General features: G+C 37.0%; 1 pseudogene across 1 annotated transcript in view; it reads left to right on the top strand.

Moving 5' to 3' along the window:
- The first annotated feature begins 11407 nt into the window (after nucleotides 1-11407).
- LOC307176392 (UDP-GalNAc:beta-1,3-N-acetylgalactosaminyltransferase 1-like) overlaps nucleotides 11408-20927 on the top strand; it is an 86397-nt pseudogene continuing 76877 nt past the window's right edge. Inside the window, exons 1-2 of the transcript in view lie at nucleotides 11408-11416; nucleotides 12794-13917. The product of the transcript in view is annotated as a UDP-GalNAc:beta-1,3-N-acetylgalactosaminyltransferase 1-like (transcript). The remainder of the gene's footprint in view (nucleotides 11417-12793; nucleotides 13918-20927) is intronic.

The raw sequence follows: 20927 nt of genomic DNA, 5'->3' as shown, positions 1-20927 counted from the left end.
AGGGGACCAGCCCTTCCTACTTCCTAGAGGAACGTCTGATTCCTGCTGTTGAGTGAAGTGTCACAGTCTTTATGTCTGACCTTCCCAGCCCTTCAAGGTTGGCTCACACTGGCATTCCAGAAATTTCAGCTGAGTTGTAGGAAATGGGTTGAACTGCCCCCTGTTGCTGTGCAACCTCCTCGGGAGCTTCCTGGTGTAATCTGAAACCAGTCTCTGAACCAAAGGGCAAGAGAGACCCAAGAAAGAGGCAGACCACTCTAGCTTGGCTGGTGGCAGGTTTAAAAAGCAAGGGAACTTACCTAGAGGCTTGTCTTGGGTGGCTGCAAGATAAGTAGATTCCAACAGCCCATTATAGAGCACAGAGCAAAAGTTCAATGACATTTTAGATGTCTGGGGGCAGGAAGAAAGGAATAATCTGAAGCAGTAGGTCCTTGAGAGCAGGGAAAGCCCAGGCAAACAGAAGGCAACGTTTCTGAGCTGACAAGCTGGAGGTGGTGGATTCCGGAGGCCCCGGGAAGAATGATCGCTGGCTGCCTTGGATCATGAGTATTAGGCTGTGTTTCTCAATCTTCTCCTCTTAGTGGTCTCACCACTCATCCTATGAGACCACAGTCCAAGACTATCTACACATGGATTGAGTGAAAATTAGTGTTAGCAAAGGGAACTTTGTGGGGAGCCCTATTTTCAGATTTCCTTGCTTCTTCTCATAGTGAAAATTTTATTTTGTTAAATGTGTGCTATGCAGTATTAAAGTTACCCTTTAAAATAGATTTCCCCTGAAAGTGTGTGTGTATTTATAAATTCATTTTATATTCGTTTGATCTTAGTTTTCTATTTTCTTTTTGTTCCTCTTGGTTATTTTAAATGTTGTCGCTAGCTCTATATTTCATCGTCTTTCTACCTTAAGGCCCTTAAATAAAAGTATCTTTTATTAACCTATAAATGTTGTTTTAAGTATGCACACTTTTCTTAATTATGTCTATATAGGTAGACACATGTTTATATCTTAAAAAACAAAACCTTTACTTTCTCAGGAGCAATCAAGCCTAACAAATGAATGAGAATTCATGGTGGTATTTTCTAAAGAAGTTTTTGGAATTTGTAATTTGCTTGACAATAGAAATGAATTGCCATGTTTCTATAAGTATTTATTCTCAGTGTATTTTGCTTAAATATCAGTGCAATGTGTCTGTGAAAATATAATCATCACCAGCTCCATCATACAGTAGCTGTCAGAATTTTCTCAGTGTCCACTAAATAGATTTCTCTATCTTTCCTGTCTTTATTTAAACACCACCTCATTTTATTTCCTTAGCAGGAAATACTGACAATCAAAATAAAGGAAGGAAGGAAGGAAGAAAGGAAGGAAGGAAGGAAACAAGAAAGAAGAAAGGACTTAGTTTCTATCAAATGACCAAGAGAAAGTGTACTAAAAGCTATATTTTTATATGAAAAAATAAGATACTCTCTGTTTCTTCGGCTTATTCTCTAAAATTAGACAACACCAATAAATTAAAATAGAGACAACTTAGTTGTAGTTGAATTGTTTTTCATTATAGAAATGCTGGCCAAAAGGGAATCTGGAAGACAGAAAACTAAACACATTGTTCAACATGGATTGAGAGCCTACCGCATATCAGTCATTGCCAAACACTAGGAATACAAAGGAGAGAGGATCTTTGTCCTTGAGGAATTTATATTTTCTAGGGAAAACAGAGGAAAAATACCTCTAAAAAAGTAATTTCTGTAACTGAAACTTCCAAAAAGTTGCATCAGAAACCAATGATTGATATATTTTGGTGGAGGCTTGTACCATGAATAATGAGTAGAATTTTTCAGGTGAGGAAGAAAAGTGTATTTCATGTAGAGACATGGAAACATGCTTGGGGAACAAATGTGACTGTTACAGAACATTGTATAAATGGTATCATAAACTATGTGGTCCTTTGTGTCTGCGTTCTTCATTTATCATAATGCTTTTGGCATTCATCCATATTACTACATATATCACTAATACAGTTTTTTAATCTACAGGGACGATTGCATTGTATGGATATACCACAATTGTATATTCATTCACTAGTTGATGGACATTTGGCAAGCCTTTTTGTGAATGTATGTTTTCATTTTTTTGTCTTTTGATTTCTAGCAGTGGAGTTCCTGGGTTGAATGCTAAGTAAAGGTTTAACTATAAAAAATTGCCAAACGTATTTCTAAAGTGGTTGTAGCATTTTTCATTCCCACCAGCAATGTCAAAGAGCATGATTGCTAGATTATATAAAAATGTGTTTAGTTTTGTAAGACACTGCCAAGCTGTCTTCCAAAGTGGCTATAACATTTTGCTTTTGCAGCAGGAGGAAATGAGAGTTTCAGTCATTCCACATCATCACCAGCAATTGGAGTTGTCAGTGTTCCAGATTTTGACCATTCTAATAGGTATATAGAAGTCTCCCATTGCTATTTTAATTTGCATTTCCTGATGACATATGATGTGGAGCATCTTTTCATATACTTATTTGCCATCTGTATATTTTCTTTTGTGAGATGTCTGTTAGGGTCTTTGGTCCATTTTTTAAAAATTGGGTTGTTTGGGTTTCTGTTGCTAAATTTTAAGAGTTCTTTGTATATTTTGGCTAACACTTCTTTATCAGTCATGTATATTGCAAATATTTTCTCCCTGTATGAGGTTTGTCCTCTCATTCTCTTGACACTGTCTTTTGAAGAGCAGAAGTTTTATTTTACCTTATTTTATTTTTTTTAACATCTTTATTAGAGTATAACTGCTTTACAATGGTGTGTTAGTTTCTGCTTAATAACAAAGTGAATCAGTTAACCATATACATATGTTCCCATGTTCTCTTGCGTCTCCCTCCCTCCCACCCTCCCTATCCCACCCCTCTAGGTGGTCACAAAGCACCGAGCTGATCTCCCTGTGCTATGGGGCTGCTTCCCACTAGCTATCTATTTTACATTTGGTAGTGTATATATGTCCATGCCACTCTCTCACTTAGTCCCAGCTTACCCTTCCCCCTCCCTGTATCCTCAAGTCCATTCTATAGTAGGTCTGCATCTGTTCCCATCTACCCCTAGGTTCCTCTGACCATTTTTTTTTTTAGATTCCATATATATGTGTTAGCATATGGTATTTGTTTTTCTCTTTCTGACTTACTTCACTCTGTATGACAGTCTCTAGGTCCAACCACCTCACTACAAATAACTCAGTTTCGTTCCTTTTCATAGCTGAGTAATATTTCATTATATATATGTGCCACCTCTTCTTTATCCATTCATCTGTTGATGGACACTTAGGTTGCTTCCATCTCCAGGCTATTGTAAATAGAGCTGCAATGAACATTTTGGTACATGACTCTTTTTGAATTATGGTTTTCTCAGGGTATATGCCCAGTAGTGGGATTGCTGGGTCAAATGGTAGTTCTATTTTTAGTATTTTAAGGAACCTCCATACTATTCTCCATAGTGGCTGTATCAATTTACATTCCCACCAACACTGCAAGAGGGTTCCCTTTTCTTCACACCCTCTCCAGCATTTATTGTTTGTAGATTTTTTGATGATGGCCATTCTGACTGATGTGAGACGATATCTCACTGAAATTTTGATTTGCATTTCTCTAATGATTAATGATGTTGAGCGTTCTTTCATGTGTTTGTTGACAATCTGTATATCTTCTTTGGAGAAATGTCTAGTTAGGTCTTCTGCCCATTTTTGGATTGGGTTGTTTGTTTCTTTGATATTGAGCTGCATGTGTTGCTTGTATGTTTTGGAGATTAATCCTTCGTCAGTTGCTTCATTTGCAAAAATTTTCTCCCATTCTGAGGGTTGTCTTTTTGTCTTGTTTATGGTTTCCTTTGCTGTGCAAAAGCTTTTAAGTTTCATTAGGTCCCATTTGTTTATTTTTGTTTTTATTTCCATTTCTCTAGGAGGTGGGTCAAAACGATCTTGCTGTGATTTATATCAAAGAGTGTTCTGCCTATCTTTTCCTCTAAGATTTTGATGGTGTCTGGCCTTACATTTAGGTCTTCAATCCATTTTGAGTTTATTTTTGTGTATGGTGTTATGGAGTGTTCTAATTTCATTCTTTTACATGTAGCTGTCCAGTTTTCCCAGCACCACTTATTGAAGAGGGTGTCTTTTCTCCACTGTATATTCTTGCCTCCTTTATCAAAGATAAGGTGACCATATGTGCGTGGGTTTATCTCTGGGCTTTCTATCCTGTTCCATTGATCTATCTTTCTGTTTTTGTGCCTGTACCATACTGTCTTGATTACTGTAGCTTTGTAGGATAGTCTGAAGTCAGGGAGCCTGATTCCTCCAGCTCCAATTGTGAAATTTTTTGTTCTAGTTCTGTGAAAAATGCCAGTGGTAGTTTGATAGTGATTGCATTAAATCTGTAGATTGCTTTGGGTAGTAGAGTCATTTTCACAATGTTGATTCTTCCAATCCAAGAACATGGTATATCTCTCCATGTATTGGTATCATCTTTAATTTCTTTCATCAGTGTCTTATAATTTTCTGCATACAGGTCTTTTGTCTCCTTAGGTAGGTTTATTCCTAGATATTTTATTCTTTTTGTTGCAATGGTAAATGGGAGTGTTTTCTTATTTTCACTTTCAGATTTTTCATCATTAGTGTATAGGAATGCAGAGATTTCTGTGCATTTTTTTTTTTTTTTTGCGGTACGCGGGCCTCTCGCATTGCGGAGCACAGGCTCTGGACGCGCAGGCTCAGCGGCCATGGCTCACGGGCCCAGCTGCTCCGCGGCATGTGGGACCTTCCTGGAACGGGGCATGAACCTGTGTCCCCTGCATTGGCAGGCGGACTCTCAACCACTGCGCTACCAGGGAAGCCCTGTGCATTAATTTTGTATCCTGCTACTTTACCAAATTCATTGATTAGCTCTAGTAGTTTTCTGGTAGCATCTTTAGTATTCTCTATGTATAGTATCATGTCATCTGCAGTGACAGCTTTATTTCTTCTTTTCCAATTTGGATTCCTTTTATTTCTTTTTCTTCTCTAATTGCTGTGGCTAAAACTTCCAAAACTATGTTGAATAATAGTGGTGAGAGTGGACAACCTTGTCTTGTTCTTGATCTTAGTGGAAATGGTTTCAGTTTTTCACCATTGAGGACGATGTTGGCTGTGAGTTTGTCATATATGGCCTTTATTATGTTGAGGAAAGTTCCCTCTATGCCTACTTTCTGGAGGGTTTTTATCATAAATTCGTGTTGAATTTTGTCAAAAGCTTTTTCTGCATCTATTGAGATGATCGTATGGTTTTTATTCTTCAATTTGTTAATATGGTTTATCACGTTGATTGATTTGTGTATATTGAAGAATCCTTGCATTCCTGGGATAAACCCCACTTGATCGTAGTGTATGATCCTTTTAATGTGCTGTTGGCTTCTGTTTGCTAGTATTTTGTTGAGAATTTTTGCATCTATGTTCATCAGTGATATTGGCCTGAAGTTTTCTTTCTTTGTGACATCTTTGTCTGGTTTTGGTATCAGAGTGATGGTGGCCTCATAGAATGAGTTTGGTGGTGTTCCTCCGTCTGCTATATTTTGGAAGAGTTTGAGAAGGATAGGTGTTAGCTCTTCTCTAAATGTTTGATAGAATTTGCCTGTGAAGCCATCTGGTCCTGGACTTTTGTTTGTTGGAAGATTTTTAATCACAGTTTCAATTTCAGTCCTTGTGATTGGTCTGTTTATATTTTCTATTTCTTCCTGGTTCAGTCTCAGAAGGTTGTGCATTTGTAAGAATTTGTCCATTTCTTCTGGGTTGTCCATTTTATTGGCATAGAGTTGCTTGTAGTAATCTCTCATGATCCTTTGTATTTCTGCAGTGTCAGTTGTTACTTCTCCCTTTTTATTTCTAATTCTATTGATTTGAGTCTTCTCCCTTTTTTTCTTGATAAGTCTGGCTAATGGTTTATCAATTTTGTTTATCTTCTCAAAGAAGCAGCTTTTAGTTTTATTGATCTTTGCTATTTTTTCCTTCATTTCTTTTTCATTTATTTCTGATCTGATCTTTATGATTTCTTTCCTTCTGCTAACTTTGAGAAGTTTTATATTTTAATGAAGTCCAGCTAATCTGTAATTTCTCTCATGGATCATGCTTTTGGTATTGTATCTAAAAAGTCATTGCCTTCTTTCATTTCTGATATTAGTAATTTGTGTGCACTCTCTTTTTGTCTTAGTTTTCCTGGCTAGAGGCTTATAGATAACTGATCTTTTCAATCAACTTTTGGTTGTGTTGATTTTCTCTACTGATTTCCTGTTTTCAATGTTATTGATTTCTGCTATACTTATTATTTTTTTCTGCTTACTTTGGGTTAAATTTGCTTTGTTTTCTTTTTCCTAGTTTCCTAAGGTTGAAACTTAGGTGGCTGATATTAGATTTTTCTTCTTTTCTTCTTTCCCCCCAGTTTTATTGAGATATACTTTCCATACAGCATTGTGTAAGTTTAAGGCATATGGAATAATGGTATTAGTTATATATATTGTGAAATGATTGCCACAGTAAGTGTAGTTAATATCCATCATTTCATGTAGATACAAAAGAAAAAGAAAAAAAAATTTCTTATGGTGAGAACTCTTAGGATCTACTGTCTTAACAGCTTTCAAGTATACCATACAACATTGTTAACTATAGTTATCATTTTGTATATTACATTGCTAGACTTTATTTATCTTATAACTAGAAGTTTGTACTGTTTGACCACCTTCATCCAATTCCTCCTCTCCTCACTCCTATCCTCTTCTTTTCTAAGTATGCATTCAATGCTATAAATTTCCCTTTTAGCACTGCTTTTACTGCATCCCACTAATTTTGGTAAGTTATGTTTTCATTTTAACTTAGTTCAAAATATTTTTAAATTTTTCTTGAGATTTCTTCTTTGACCCATGTTATTTAGAAGTGTGGTTTTTAATCTCCACATATTTGGGGATTTTCTAGTTACCCTTGTGTTATTGATTTCTAGCTTAATTCCATTGTTGTCTGAGAGCAGACATTGTATGATTTTTATTCTTTTAAATTTGTTAATGTGTGTTTTATGACTCAATGTGGTCTTTCTTGGTGATTGTTTCATGTGAGCTTGAGAAGAATGTGTATTCTGCCGTTGTTGGATGAAGCAGTCAATAGAGGTTAATTATATCCAGTTGATTGATGGTGCTGTTGAGTTCAACTAAGTCTTTATTGATTTTTTTTTGGCTGCTGAATCTTTCCATCTGTGATAGAAGGGTGTTGAAGTCTCCAACTATGTTGGTGGATTCAGTTATTCTCCTTGCAATTCTATCAATTTTTGCCTCACATATTTAGATGCCCTGCTATTAGGTGCATACACATTGTTATGTCTTCTTGGAGAATTGACCCTTTATCGTTATGTAATGCCCTTCTTTTTCCCTCATAACTTTCCTTGCTTTGAAATTTGCTCTGTCAGAAATTGATACACTACTCCTGCTTCCTTTGATTAGTGTTAGCATGGTAGATATTTCTCCATCCATTTAATTTTAAGCTATATGTATGCAATATATACAACGTGGGTTTCTTGTAGATGACATATATTTGGGTCCTGTTTTTTGATCCACTTTGACAATCTCTGTCTTTTATTTTATTTATTATTTATTTTTTGGTTGTGCCATGTGGCTTGCGGGATCTTAGTTCCCTGACCAGGGATCAAATGTGGGCCCCCTCAGTGAAAGCCCCGAGTCCTAACCACTGGACCGCCGGAGAATTCCTGACAATCTCTGTCTTTTAATTGGTGCTTTTATACCATCTGTGTTCAAAGTGATTATTGAAATACTTGCACTAATAACTACCATATTTGTTACTTTTTTCTAGTTGTTGCTCTTGTTCTTTGTTCCTCTTTTTGTCTTTCATTATTTTTCTGCCTTTGGTTTTAATCAAGCATTTTATATGACCCCATTTTCTCTCCTTTTTTAACATATCTGTTATGCTTCATTTTTTCCCCCTATTTTAGTTCTTGCCCTAGAGTTTGCAATATATAGTTACAAATAATCCAAGTTCACTTTTAAATAAACTATGCCACTTCACTGGTAGTGAGTACCTTATAATAAGAAAATTACCCTAATTCCTTCTTCCTCATCCCTTGTATCATTGTCATTCATTTCACTTACACATAAGCATTTACAAATATATATATAATTGAATACATTGTTGCTATTATTATTTTGAAAAAATGTTATCTATTAAGAACCAAGAATAAGAAAAATAAAAGTTCTTATTTTACTTTCACTTATTCCTTTTTCAATGCTCTTCCTTTCTTTATGTAGATCTGAATTTCTTACCTATATTATTTTCCTTTCTTCTAAAGAACTTCTTTTAACATTTCTTGCAAGGCAGGTCTACTGGCAATAGAGTCCCTCATTTTTTGTTTGTCTGAGGAAGTCTTTCACTTTTGAAGGATAATTTTGTAGGGTACAGAATTCCAGGTTGGTGTTTTTTTCTCTCAACCCTTTAAATATTTCACTGTACTCTATTCTTGCTTGCATGTTTTCTGAGGAGAAGTTGAACATAATTCTTTTCTTACATTTTTTCTCCTCTGGCTGCTTTTAAAATTTTTCTTTATCTTTGATTTCCTGTAATTTGAAAATGACATTCCTAGGTGCAGATATATTTTCTTTTCATTTATCCTGCTTGGTGTTCCCTGAGCTTCCTGGATCTGTGGTTTGGTGTCTGACCAGTTTGAAAATTTGGGAAAATTCACTCATTATTGTTCCAGATATTTCTTCTGTTTCCTTATGTAGTTGTCCCACAGTCCTTGGATAGTCTGTTCTGTTTTATTTTAAAGTTTTTACTATCTTTTATTTACAATTTTGGAGGTTTTTGTTGAGACATCCTTAGAGATTCTTTCCTCAGCTGTGTCCAGTTTACTAATAAGCCCATCTAATGTATTTCTCATTTTGTTTCTTTTTAGTTCTTTCTTAGGATTTCCATCTCTCTGTTTCCCTTGTTTATCTGTTCTTGTATGCTGTCTACATTAGAGCCCTTAACATATTAACTATAGTTATTTTAAATTCCTTTTCTGTTAATTCTAACATCCTTGTCATGTCTGGTTCTGCCACTTGCACTTTCTCTTCAAATTTTGTTTTTTGCTTTTTAGTATGCCTTGTAATTTTTTCTTGATAGCCAGACATGATGTACTGGGTAAAAGCACTGCTGTAAAGAGTTCTCTAGTAATGTGGTGATAATGTGGGTTAGCAGGGGAATAATTGTATAGTCCTATGATTAAGTCTCAGTCTTACCTGAGCCTATGCCTCTAGACTGTGAACCTCACAAGTATTTCTCAGTTTTTTCTCTCCCCTTAAGTCAGACAGGATGGCTAGAATGAACTGGAGTTCAGTGTTTCCCTTCTCCCATGTGTAAGTGTAGAACTGACTGGAGTTGATTAGTTTCCTCCCCTAGGTCCATTATGGTCTGGTAATACCTCAGCAGATTAAGTGCTGGTTAAGTACTTTCTCCTAAGGACAGGCCTTGTTAAGCACAGTTCATTGCAGCACCATTTACAATCGCCAAGACATGGAAACAACTTAAGTGTCCATTGACAGATGAATGGATAAAGAAGATGTGGCAGATATATACAAAGAAATACTACTCAGCCATAAAAAAGAATGAAATAATGCCATTTACAGCAATGTGGATGGACCTAGAGATTATCATACTAAATGAAGTAAGTCAGAAAGAGAAAGACAAATACTATATGATATCAATTATATGTGGAATCTAAAATACGACACAAATGAACTTATTTACAAAACAGAAACAGGGCTTCCCTGGTGGCGCAGTGGTTGAGAGTCTGCCTGCTGATGCAGGGGGACACGGGTTCGTGCCCTGGTCCGGGAGGATCCCACATGCCGCGGAGCGGCTGGGCCCGTGAGCCATGGCCATTGAGCCTGTGCGTCTGGAGCCTGTGCTCCACAACGGGAGAGGCCACAACAGTGAGAGGCCCACATACCACAAAAAAAACAAAAAAAAACAGAAACACTCACAGACATAGAGAACAGACTTGTGGTTGCCAAGGCAGAGAGGGGTGGGGAGGGATGGATTGCGAGTTGGGAATTAGTAGTTGCAAGTTTTTATACATAGAATGGATAAACAACAAGTTCCTACTGTATAGCACAGGGAACTATATTTAATATCCTGTGATAAACCATAATGGAAAAGAATGTGAAAAAGAATGTATACATATATATACACACACACATATATATATATAATGTGCATATGTATATACATGCATAATGTATCTATATATACAACGGAATCACTCTGCTGTGTGGCAGAAATTAACAAAATGCTGTAAATGAACTATAGATAAATCAACTATACAATAATTTTTTTTTTTTTTTTTTTTTTGGTGGTACGTGGGCCTCTCACTGTTGTGGCCTCTCCCATTGTGGAGCACAGGCTCCGGATGCGCAGGCTCAGCGGCCATGGCTCACGGGCCCAGCCGCTCCGCGGCATGTGGGATCTTCCTGGACCGGGGCATGAACGCGTGTCCCCTGCATCGGCAGGCGGACTCTGAACCACTGCGCCACCAGGGAAGCCCTACAATAAATTTAAAAAAAATAAATAAAATAAAGTTTGTTTTATCCATTAAAAAAAAACAACCCAGAGTACTGTGGTTCATTTCCAGTTTCTTTCTTTTCTCCTCCCCCTGCTGGAAGCAAGAGGGGATTTTTCTCCAGTATTTACAGTGAAAATCTGGTTGAGCTCCTGGGGGTAAAACTTACAAAACGCGTGGGGATCTCAATGTGATAGGGTCTGCCCAAAGTTTTTAACTCTCGGACTTGTCCACACTGAGCTTCCAGCAACTTTTAAATTATAGTTGAGGTTTTCCCACCCTGGCACTGGTCCCTGTGGCAGTTTATGCTCTTGACTATATGTGACTCCCTATACTCAGCCATCTGTCTCTCCAGTGTTGGGGATTTGTCCTGTGCCCTCAATCTCTCTTATGAATCCATGAGGAATTGTTGATTTTTCAGTCTGTTCAGCTTTTTGCTTGTTGCTATGATGGAGTGACTTCCAGGCTCCTTGCATATGGAACTGGAAACCAGAAGTCGAATTATTTTTAAAATTCTATCTTCTCTTTCACTTTCATTAGCTAGATTTCTTTGTTGTAATGGTTATTTGCAATAATCTTCAGGATTTGAGTTTATTTTGGCTTTCTCTTTATTAAGTACTACTATAAATTCTTCTTTTCTCTTCTTTTCCTTTTTTAACTCATAGCTTTTCTGTTCCATAGATTTAATAATTTGTAGACTTTGCGCTCTTTGGCATTCACGTGTCCCTTCTTCCTTCATGTGATTCCTGTGTCATCGGGTTGTAACCCCATTAGTCTGTGATAGTGTCCTTGAGTTCTGGAACAAGATGTCTCAGGCAAGTCTAATGTTATGCTTCAGACTTGTAATCAGCCACTTATCCAAAGAACCCTGGTATTTACGGAGCACAGTCTACATATAGGAGCACTCATTGCTCCTGGGGGTGTCATTGCCTTCAGGCATTTTAAGTGGACAGAACTAGGGAATACATACTTTTTAAAGAAAAAGTTCATGATTTAATGGTATTTCCAATTCAGATTTAACATTACAAGTTTTTGCTGTGTCATTTTATTTTGATCCCTTATTTTCGTACACAGAAATTCTTAATTCCTAACGCAGCAACATAATTACGTATTTGCTGTATTCTACCATATAAAAATGGGCCACATTATTAATAATATAATTCAAGCAAGCATTCTTACTGTTTGATGCTTGTCACCTTGACTTTTATATGTCAGATAATAATATTGTTATCCTTGCTTGCTTTATTTATAGACTACATATTTATTTTTTAAACTCTTGATGCCATGGTTTAGGTGTGTCTTGTTCAAATAGCTTATTGTTATAATTTGTGACTGTCTGTGCATGTATACGTGCATATGTGTTTGTATTCACAGAAGCATCACTGCATCTTCCCCCTCATTCTAACACTCTTAGTCTTTTAAATAAAGCCTCAGATATGTTATAAATCTATACTTTATCAATTAACTACGAAATAACTATATTAAAACATGTATTAAATATATTTATTATATCAAATTATATATTATATAATATATATAATTTTGGTTATTAGGTATTTAGGGTGGACGGAGAGGTGAACAAATGTTCTTATAAAATAATAAATATGTTTATTCAATAAAATTTAGAAAATGCAGAAGAAGAGAAAAAAGAATCACCAACTCTCTTACTCCCAACAAATAGACAACCACTGTTAACCATTCATTCATAAATGCATATTAGGGGGTTACTATGTGCCTTTTGATATGTTTCTTTCCAGTCAAGATTATACAATTAAATAATAATTAATAATAATGGATTCCATTTTTTAGTGCTTATATTTTACCAGGAAATATTTACAGATTATCTCAGTTAATCTTCATAACAAACCTAGGGAATAGGTGATACGTTAATACCACTTTAGAGGTGGAGAAAGTGAGTTTCAGAAGTGTTAAGTGACTTGTCCAAGATGTCAGTATTAATATGGCCTTGGAAAATGGGGAGAGGGGAGGGTCGGCCCTCTGCCCGCGTTGGAGCAGGGTGCGCGCGGCGCGCGGAGAGTTCATGGCAAATCGTTTAATTAAAGCATATGGAACACGGGAAACAAAAGACTTCAACTAGTGCTTTAGTCTCACCTGAACTTCTACAGGCATGTATCTTGTAAGCAGCATATGGCAGAGTTTTAGGCCAATCTGAGAGTCTTGTTTTTCAGTAGAAATTTCAAGCATTAGTTTTGACTGCCACTTGCTATGGAATGTTCAGTTGATGAAACTGAAGGTCTTTCACTCAGAAGAAGGAAATCAAGAACCCGAGGCTCGCGTGCTCCTGAGCTTCTGTGAATGGCCCCGGCGCTCCGAACCACCCTTCCGGGTGGATGTCACTGAGATCCCTGGAGCCTCCTGCTGCCGTCGCTCCTGAGTTTCCCGGTGATGTGGTACCTCAGACTTCCCCACTACAATGTGCTAGAACGCGTGAACTGTATGTACTTCTATGACTATGAGCCCATTTACAGACAAGTCTTCCGCTTCACACTTCGAGAGCATTGGAGCTGCTCTCATCAAAATGCATGTCTTGTCATCCCGGTGACCTCACACCCCTCAGATGTGAAAGCCAGACGGGCCATTGGAGTTACTCGGGGTGAAAAGAAGTCTTGGTGGAGATATGAGGTTCTTACGTTTTTCTTATTAGGCCAGTAGGCTGAAAGGGAAGACAAAGTATTAGCATTATCCTTAGAGGATGAACACCTCCTTTATGGCAACATAATACAAGATTTTTTAGACACATACAATAATGTGACCTTGAAAACAATTATGGCATTTAGGTGGGTAACTGAGTTTTGCCCCAACGCATGGTACATCACGAAGACAGACACTGGTGTTTTCATCAATACTGGCAACTTAGTGAAGTATCTTTTAAATTTAAACCACTCAGAGGAGTTTTTCACAAGTTATCCTCTAATTGATAATTATTCCTATAGAGGATTTTACCAAAACCCCCATATTTCATACCAGGGGTATCCCTTCAAGGTGTTTCCTCCCTACTGCGGTGGGTTGGGTTATATAATATCCAGAAATTTGGTGCCAAGAATCTATGAAATGATGAGTCACGTAAAACCCATCAAGTTTGAAGATGTTTATGTTGGGATCTGTTTGAATTTATTAAAAGTGGACATTCATATTCCAGAAGACACCAACCTTTTCTTTTTATATAGGATCCATCTGAATGTCTGTCAACTCAGATGCATGATTGCAGCCCATGGCTTTTCTTCCAAGGAAATTATCACATTTTGGCAAGCTATGCTAAGGAACACCACCTGCCATTTTTTCCCCTTATATCAGTGTTTATTTATTTTGTTGTTTATTTTTTTAGCATCTTTATTGGAGTATAATTGCTTTACAATGGTGTGTTAGTTTCTGCTGTATAACAAAGTGAATCAGCTATACGTATACACATATCCCCGTATCTCCTCCCTCTTGCGTCTCCCTCCCACTCTACCTATCCCACCCCTCTAGGTGGACACAAAGCACTGAGCTGATCTCCCTGTGCTATGAGGCTGCTTCCCACTAGCTATCTGTTTTACATATGGTAGTGTATATATGTCCATGCCACTCTCTCACTTCGTCCCAGCTTAAAAATATGGAACGCTTCATGAATTTGTGTGTCATCCCTGCACAGGGGCCATGCTAATCTTCTCTGTATCGTTCCAATTTAGTATATGTGCTGAAGCAAGCACCCACGTGCCATTATTAATTTGACATTCTACCCAAAGCCTAGAGAAGGGAGGGATACTTTGTGGAGACCGTTAAAATTAGACTGTGAAATCTCCAATGGAAAAACTCATGGGAAGGTCATTGTGTGGCTTACACGGAACCAAAACTCATGAAGAGCCCATAGGCTGGATACTGGAGGGTTGCACTTGACCTGTGGTTTATTTTGACAACAATCAAATCAGGCCTTTTAAAGATGATATTTAGAGGAATTAAACGTCTGACAAAGGAATAGGAGGTTTTTGTTAATTAAACAAACAATTTGAACATGTCATTCTATAGATTAGAATTTCTTAAATGGGTTTCATTGAATTATAAGCTCATTTGTCCATAACAACAAAGCAGTGTGAAGTATTATTCATTGAACAATCTAGTCAGTTCAGGGTTTTGTGTATATCTCACATGGATTACAGTTTTTAAAATACATAGTTCTGTGTAAAAAAACTGAAGTTATACTGAATAAAATTTCATCTGTTTTTGGTCATTTGGAAGATACGTCAGGATGCTGCAGTATTTCAGAGTTATCAATTATTGTTTAATGTTACTTAGATTTTTGCACTTTTATGGGTGTTTGAAGTTATGGTTGTTTCAATACTGTATAAACAGAATAGTGAAAATCACTCTTTATATTTAAACTTCTTTTCCAGTTACTTCACTAATGAGTTTATTATGAATAGCTCCATTAATGTGTAGTCATTGGCCATTATTGCATATCAGTAATCTCTTGAACTTTGATAAATATTTTGTCATGGTAACACAGAGAAGAATTAAAGCAAGAAGATCTGAATTACTGTCTTGTTTTTAAAAATATCATCCCCGGTGTTTTTAGATGTCACTTCATCTGTCTCATTTTTCCACCTGGAAATTAGGAGTAGTATAGAATGCCAGGCAGCATGTTTCCTTTTGGAAAGGACTCTGAAGCCAAAAAGAAAAGAGAGAATGTGGTGGCCAGAATATTATGAAAGGAGTGTCATATTTCAGTGCTTGAGTTGGAAAGAGAAGACTAAATATTCGAGCTGCATTGTTAACTGCTCTGCGTTTTTTCTCGTTAACAATCAGTTTGAGAATAAAAAGAAAACAAAAAAACACAGCTGCTATTGTTATTAGTTTCACATCAAGAGGAAAGCCCTACTATGTGGTCTAAAATCAAGTCTGATTTCCATGTCATGGTGAAGCACATTTTTTCATAGGAGAGATGATGTAGGTCACCTTTGACCTGCTACTTGGTCAAAGAGGGGCACCCCTTGCCCCCATATTCTCGGGATTGTGCGATTTCCCATTATGCCTGATATGGGACAAGGGATTCCTTTTATCTGGATTACATGATGGTGAAAGATCAAATCTGTTGGCAGAAAATATGAACGTGAAAGTGTATAGTCAGCTCTTGTAATGCTCATATATTTATAATTCTCCTATAAGAAAAGCTTAATTTCAGTTAGAACCATTATAATGTTTGATTCTTTATAACAAGGCTATTTCCATCTCCCTCATCTCAGACCTGATCCAGTTACAATAAAATCAATCAAATGAAAAAAAGAAAATGGGGAGAAATTATACTGGCTGAACTTCCAGTGGAATGAATTATTTTGGGCTAATTTTCTGCCATGGTTGTGAGAAATCAATAGATTTTGCAGAATTTTGAAAAGCAGGCTTTACTGATGAAGAACATGTTTGGCTGCCTGCAACAGAAGGAAAGTCAATTATAGCGGCTTCATACAACATACGTTATGGTTTTCATCTAACAACTAAGCCTAGACCCAGGATGGTACAGCACATTCTGTCATTGTTCCAGGCTCTTTCCTCCTTTGTACTTTCCTTGACACACGGTTTTACCCTCGTGTGTGTCACCACATGGTCACAGAATGGCTACTTCAGCTCAACCTTCATGTCTGTGTGTCAGGAAGTCACTGAAGTGGGAAGGAAATCCACAGAAGCTTTCTGCTTATATCTCGATGGTCAGAAATATGTCCCAAGGTCACCCTTATCTGTGATCAAGGTTGGAATATGGAGGGTTTATTTTTCTGGGCACACTTCCACCTTAAACAAAATCTGGATTCTCTCTAGCAAAATCCACTACCTCATGTATATTTAACAAGTAGTTACATGAAAATAAATTTCATAATAAACTCAACGTAATCTCTTGAGGCAGAGCAAGAGATCTGCTTTTGGGGAAAAAGGAGTATGGGAAAATATAGTGCAGCGCTATAGCACGTGAAACAAAACCCCTTGCTGTTGAAATTTGGAGAGAAACAAAGTTCATCCATTAACAAGGAATTTCCCAGTTGTGTGGTTTGCCTAGAGGATCAGGTACTTTGCGAGCTCAGCATTGATCATCCTGCACTTTACAGCTCTCTGCAGTGTCATTATTATGGTTCATTATACTGTTGGCAACTATCTTGGCCAACCTTGAAGATGAATTCAAAAAGGCCTTGTCCTGCAAACACTCCTCCAGCTCTGCCTACGCTAAGTCAGCTAGGTTTATCTCCCATCAGCAAGTCATTAGGTGAGAAAAGCACTAAAGGAACTCAGGAGCTAAGGATCTTTGGTGCATCTGCTGTCAGTGCATCGGAAGCCTCTGAGCTGGGTACTTCTATCCCATCGCCAGTGAGCGTTGCTGGATTCCACCAGCTGTTAATCCCTGCTAAAGTGCTGGTGGATAAGTTAAAGCAGTGTGTCTCAGATTCTTTTCCACCAGCATACCCTTAAGATATGGAACTAAACCTGGGAAGGTGTTGTGTGTGTGTATGAGGTGAGGTAGGGTGACAGCAATGTGTGTGTGTGTGTGTGTGTGTGTGTGTGTGTGTAAAACATGCCACCTGGCATGATTCACTTTTATTCTGGGAAACATCCCACAATTTACCTAGTGGGGAGAGGATTCTTCCACTCTCAATTTACAGACTTCTGTTGAAGTTCCAGGGTGGGTGTGACATTTGGCTAATTCTATAGCTGGCCACCATGATTCATTCAGTGACCCAACCGGAGTCAGTGAGATTCAAGGTTTCTTTTCTCCTGAGATTTCTAGGAAAGAGACTCTTGCTTTTTTCCCCCTGAGATTAAAGACAGAGAAGATATAAAATATGAAGCTTTGGCACTCATCTTTTGGTTATAAGAATACAGTCAGTACGGAGGAGGGAAGATTCTGAGAGAGGATGAAGAAAAACAAAGTCTAGGAGACATCTTTTGAGTCTCTGGACAAGCTGTATCTAAAGCCAGTCCCGTTCCTGGACTTTTCATTTATCTAAGCAAATATTTTGTGTGTGTGTGTTTAAGCCACCTGGGTACTTTGTGCCATTTGAAACAAACAAATGAAAATCACTAGCACGAACTCCATATCCTTGAAATTATTTGAAGTTTTGGGTTTCAGCCTAACAATTTACACACACTTAGCATTCTCCTCAACAATATAAATATATATATATATATATATTTAAAAAGAAAATGTGTTTAAATTTTCATTTAAATCACTTCACTTTCTGCATCAAAATTTTCAAGTGAAATTTATTTTCCAGGAGGAGATGTCATATTTATTATATAGTTTCTCATTCCCTTGACACAATTCTGCATGTGCCAGGTGGTAGATCTACTGCAATTTTAGAAACATAAGCTTGAAGAGCTGTGCATACAAGTATAATAGGGAACTTCTGAATACAAAAAGTTTTCAGGACTCAAAAACATGGAATTATAATGGTAGGATAATAGGCTTTGGCACAAGAAGACCCATTTGGGACTTTACAAATAGGCAGTACTCACTCCATCCACAAATAAAGCTTTTTTTGTAGAGGAATACATAAATATAAAAACTCCATAAGCTAGTAACCAGTGGGGTTCACAATCTGAATTTTAACAACTTTATTGAAATAGATCTGTGTAAACAGAGGTATCCACGTTATAAAGTGTGACACCTGACGTGGATGGAAACCAAACATAATGCTAATGCTTCTGGGAAGTGTGTTTCCTTTAAAAAAAAATCCTCAGGATATTATTTCCCTGTAGTACAATGTGTTTTAGGTTATGGACTACCAAGACCAGTTTTTTCACAAAGTTAGATTAAACCCCTGTAGTACAATGTGTTTTAGGTTATGGACTACTGAGACCAGTTTTTTCACAAAGTTAGTTTACACCCCTATTTTTCAAAGGGTTCAGATTTGAGGTGGGTGTGAAAAACGGTATAGATGCTCGATTCATGCTCTGTGAAAGTCCTTCTTTCCTATCCAGAGCCCAGTGTGCATAAACTGAGGAAAACTGCAGATGACCAAGACATCAAGCCTTTCATCAAATTTCTTTCAAGTGAACTTCTGAAGCAGAAGTTCATTTACCATAGAGTAGAATACATTTTATTCAAAGGGGTTATTTCAACATCTGTATGATTCCAGAAATCCTGAAGAAATGAGGGAAATTCAGCCAAGTATCCTGATGTCTTTGTTCACTTATTAGCTAATACTTCAGTGATGGAAGGCATAAGGATTTTTGTCTTTACGTCTTTATTCATTGAACCTTAAGGCAGCACTGAACTCTAGGTACTGTGGGATCTCTTCTGTGGTCACTGGTCTAAAGAACCTCAATGAAGGGCTTCAACATTTCCGCCTCTTTCTCTGTATTTTATTTTCATGAGCTTTCTTCACATAGGAGGCTCTAGAATACTATGCAGTGGTCACAAAGTAGAGCAAATAATTTAATATCCCACCTCCAAATCTTCTGCAATAGCAAAATCTTAGCAAGAAAGGAGAGTATCACTCTTCATCTGCAGCTCTTATTCATCTGACCTGAAGAGTACTGGCTCCAACATTTGCTGTTTCGTTTTGAACCGCAGTATTATATTTGAACATACAATGATTTTTTTCCCTTGACTGAGCCCTACTTTGGTGATTTTCTTTTCCAGTCAAACTAAGGAACTTAATATCACTTTGCTACTACAAGGATAAATGGGCAAGAGAAGTGTCTTTCTGACATCAGGAAATATTTGCAGGGATCGTTTGTGTCCCAGGACCCTTTTGGATTTAACTTATCCCCTGCAAAAGAGAAAGTGTTGTTAGCTGTCATTGCTAAGAATAAGACGTCTATGTAGCTAAGAAAATAGCTACAAAAACTTCATATTTTCAGCAATATACGTACTGAAGACATTGAGAGCTATCTAGAATGTTTTATTAATGTTTGAATCACAAGAGGATTTGTTTTTCACTGCATGCAATGAGGGCAAACAAACAAAATTATTCAAGAACTCTGTTTTCCCATCCCTTATTTTCTCAAGTTGTCCTAATATGATGATGTAACTTTGATCCTTGGTAGACGGTAACTATTTGGGTACTCCTCAATCTTTGTATCCACTTAAATGCTCCACAAAAACTATTGAATGTGCTTTCGAGAATCTTATCTTAAAATAATGCCAACTTACTAGTTCTTTAAGGATATACAAATGGAAAGGAGTGCTTATGTATTCATGAAAGTGCTGGAATAACAAATAGCAGTTATGTGCTCTAGTAATAAGAGGACATCAGTTTTAAGAAAATGGCAGTGCTTAATTGAAGTCTACAAAATACGATTTGATCCTCTCTCCCCCCTTAAATCTTCCAATGAGAAGTAATGAGTGGGTCCAGAAACCCAAGCAGAGAAAAGAAAATTTATATTTATTAGATGTCTACCATGTTTTAGGTACTTTACACATATCAGTTCATTTATATTTATATTTTTTATTATAGAAGCAAATGAGGAAACGTGCATTAATCCAAATAATTCTAGTGATTCAAGAACCACAAAACAAAACAGGGAAAGGAGGTAACTTAATTTATGGCAAAGCCTTGATACCTATTTTGAAAAAAAGCGATACGTCTGAACAATGACAAACATGATGCTGTGACTATACAAGCCCTGGTTCCATGGCAACACTGTCCCAGCCAATCGTGAAGAAGGCAGCCTGGTAATGGAAGAAGAAAATAAGATCTAAACTTTCAGACACTCGTTAACCTGTTCCTGTTCCTGGAAATATGTTATATTCCAATTGCTATCTTTACTTCTTATCCATATATCCTCTTCTTCTGTTTCTGATAAAACACACATTTTAATTTATCATTTGATTATAGGTCAAACAGTTCAAAAGTGCTTCTGAAGAAGTTCTCCCACCCACCAACTCTGTTCTTACTCCCCAGAGGTGATAATTTTTTGTGTCTGTTGTTAGCTTCATCGGTTATATGCCCATAATTTTAAATAGTATTGTTATACTTTTACTTGTTGATTTTTAAATAGCATACTGTCCTATGATGCCACATGATGCAAGATAAAGATTTAACTCACATAAACTATCAGGATGGTGAGTGCATCTGGCAGGTAATTTGCATTTCTCATACTGATATTAAGGTTACACTTAACCTCATTAATGGACTGGAAGGCATCCCCCCTTTTTTATCTTCTGGGAGAGCAAGCATAACATAAGAGATATTCACCTTTAAACTTTGGTGGAATTAACCTGTGAAAACATCTATTTCAACTTCTTTAATAGCTATAGGACTTTTCAACCTTTCTCATTCTTCCTAAATCAGTTATACATTATATCTCACTAGGATTTTGTTCATTTCATAAAAAGCTTCA

This window comes from Stenella coeruleoalba, assembly GCF_951394435.1.
Source record: "Stenella coeruleoalba genome assembly, chromosome: 17".
Lineage (NCBI taxonomy): Eukaryota > Metazoa > Chordata > Mammalia > Artiodactyla > Delphinidae > Stenella > Stenella coeruleoalba.
This window is presented reverse-complemented; position numbering and strand designations above follow the sequence as displayed.